At 46.4% G+C, this 2723-nt stretch overlaps 1 pseudogene; it reads left to right on the plus strand.

The window, feature by feature from the left end:
* The first annotated feature begins 445 nt into the window (after positions 1-445).
* On the plus strand, positions 446-586 carry LOC115894445 (annotated as a pseudogene).
* The last annotated feature ends 2137 nt before the right edge of the window (positions 587-2723 follow it).

Here is a 2723-nt window from a genome sequence, read left to right on the forward strand (position 1 = left end):
CCTTTGGGGAGTTCGCTGTCTAGTAAGGGACACAGAATGTATCCGGAAACGGTTATAACAGAATTAAAAAGCACTTTGGGAGCAGGGGCTGGGGTAATGGGGGAGGCATGGATGGTTGATTATTTTTAATTAGAGGATTTGGAAAATTCTTCCTTGGAGAAGAGGCACTGGAGATAGGCCTTGGAGAATGTGAGGATTTTAGGAAGTGGACAGGGTGAGGTGAGTATGAAGGAAATTTCAAGAAAAGGAAGGTACTAGGAAGATGTAGACTGGGCAAGGCCAAGGCATATTTGGTGAATGGTAGGCCTTCAGGGATGTCTGGTGGGTTGGGCCTTTGGGAATCTTCGAGGTCAGGGGCCATGAAATGAAACATGCATTGTGTCCAGGCTAGGAGGGTCTTGTGGGCGTGGAATTAATCCACCCACTTACACCTTCCTCGTGTTCCAGGTCCTGTTCCATGCGCTGAGGATTCTAAGGAGAAATAATCCACAACCAGACTTACAGATAGGTTCAAGAAATAAATTCTCTTTTGCAACCAAGAGCTCATCGTTCAGTATGAGTTTCGATACATATAAGAAGAAATATTATGATCCCCCCAAAAAATAAAGAAAGAAAGAAATAATTCACAGCTGGGCGTGGTAGCTCATGCCTGTAATCCCAGCACTTTGGGAAACTGAGGCAGGCAGCTCACTTGAGGTCAGGAGTTCAAGACCAGCCTGGCCAACATGGTGAAACCCCATCTCTACTAAAAGTACAAAAATTAGCCAGGCATGGTGGCACACACCTGTAATCCCAGCTACTTGGGAGGCTGAGGCAGGAGAATCACTTGAACCTGGGAGGTGGAGGTTGCAGTGAGCAGAGATTGCACCATTGTACACCAGCCTGGGCAACAGAGCCAGACTCCATCTCAAAAAAAAAAAAAAAAAAAAAATTCACAAGCCTGTCTTCAAAGAGCCTACAGTTTATTGTGGCACACAAAACACTAAAGAATTGTAAGGATGTGAAAGGATCGATCCTATTTATGATAGACATAAGGTCAGAGGAGGTCATAAGATATAAGGTCAGCTACTCTGACCTGGGAAAGAGAGTTGGGGGAAGCTGTACAGAAAAAGAGGCCACCTTTGGCTTGAGTCTTAAACTGCTATCAAGCAGTTCAATTGAGCTTTCCTTGAATTTAATTTAGAAGTTAGTCCAGTAGTTCTCAACTTAGGGTAATTTTGCCCCCTGGAAACATTCATCAATGTCAGGGGACATTTTTGGTTGTCATGACTTGGTGGTGAGGGGGTGCTACTAGTATCTCATGGGTAGAGGTCAGGGATGCTGCTGTACCTCCTAAAATGCACAGGGCAGCCTCCACAGTAAAGAAGGATCTGGCCCAAAAGTCAATCGCGCTGAGATTGAGAAACCCTGGGTTGAAGAACATGTCAAACTCCACCACGTTGGGAATTGGGAGATGGTCAGGTAGCCAACAGCTTCCTGTGGCTTTGGGCAGGTCCCAGCTGTTTCTGGTGGGCCTCATGCTATGGACTGAATGTGTCCCCTCAGAATTCATGTTGAAGCCCTAAACCTCTGTGTAATGGTATTTGGAAGTGGGGCCTTTGGAAGAAATTAAGGTTAGATTAGGTCATGATGGGACTAATGGCCTTATAAAAAGAGAAACAGGTGCAAGATATCTCCCTCCCTCCCCCGCTTCCTCCCTGCCGTCGCCACACATCCCCCCAGCCTTCAGAACCGTGGGGGCTAAATGTCTGTGGTTTCTGCCCTCCAGTCTACAACATTCTGTGATTCTATGATAGCAGATGGAGCATCTTGATTTTCTCTATCTGGTCATGAGTCTGTGATGCTGGATGTTCTTTTACACTTGTCTCACCTCTCTAGGACATCATGAGAGGGTTGTTCAACGAATGTTCAGCTCACTCATCTTCTGGCAGGGCATGGTTTTCATCCATCTGCAGATTTCTGGCTCATACATTTATAGAGTTTCTAGAGGCAGCTTTACAAAGCATGTTGGATGAGGTGTTTGTTGTTTGTTGAGAATAGTGGATTGTTTATATTGCTGGATAACTATGTGACCCAGGGGAAAATATGCAGTATTATGCAATATTAGGATCTCTCACTCTCACCCCACCCAGCCACATTTTCTTCACACTGTCACTCAGTCCTGGTCACACACAGAAGCCACTTTCATGGCTGGAGAGACTCTTTCCCTTGACTCAGCCTCTGACAGCCTCTCACTGCCTGTCGGCTATGGCGTCATCCCCCGGGTCTGACTTTCCTGGCCCTCCACAGCCTAACTCCAGGGACAGCTCCGCTTCATCTGATGCCTCCTTCCCTCAGGCTGTGCCAGAGACTTGCTTCAGCCACAGCAAACCCATCATTGTTCTCCAAATGAACAGCCCTAGAGGGAAGAGAGAGTGCTTAATTGCTCTAAAAGCCCAATTCAGCAAAGACCCAGTGAATAAAATGACAGGCAAATGAATGTACACTTTAAAGAGGTTTTTAGAATTCATGAGAAGCCACATGTTGAGGAGGTTGGTGATAGGAAGGCAGTGGCATCCATGGACAGAAGTAGGGGAAAACGTTTCCTTGAGGAGGCAAAGAGGCCGTCTCTGTGTTGGCAAATTTGAGAAGTCACTCAGCAAAGATGGAACCTGACATCTAGGGATGTCAGTTAGCATCTCCGTGGTTACTCCTCTGTGATTCTACTGGTTTTCCAGTGTGGA

This window comes from Rhinopithecus roxellana, chromosome 17 (assembly GCF_007565055.1).
Source record: "Rhinopithecus roxellana isolate Shanxi Qingling chromosome 17, ASM756505v1, whole genome shotgun sequence".
Lineage (NCBI taxonomy): Eukaryota > Metazoa > Chordata > Mammalia > Primates > Cercopithecidae > Rhinopithecus > Rhinopithecus roxellana.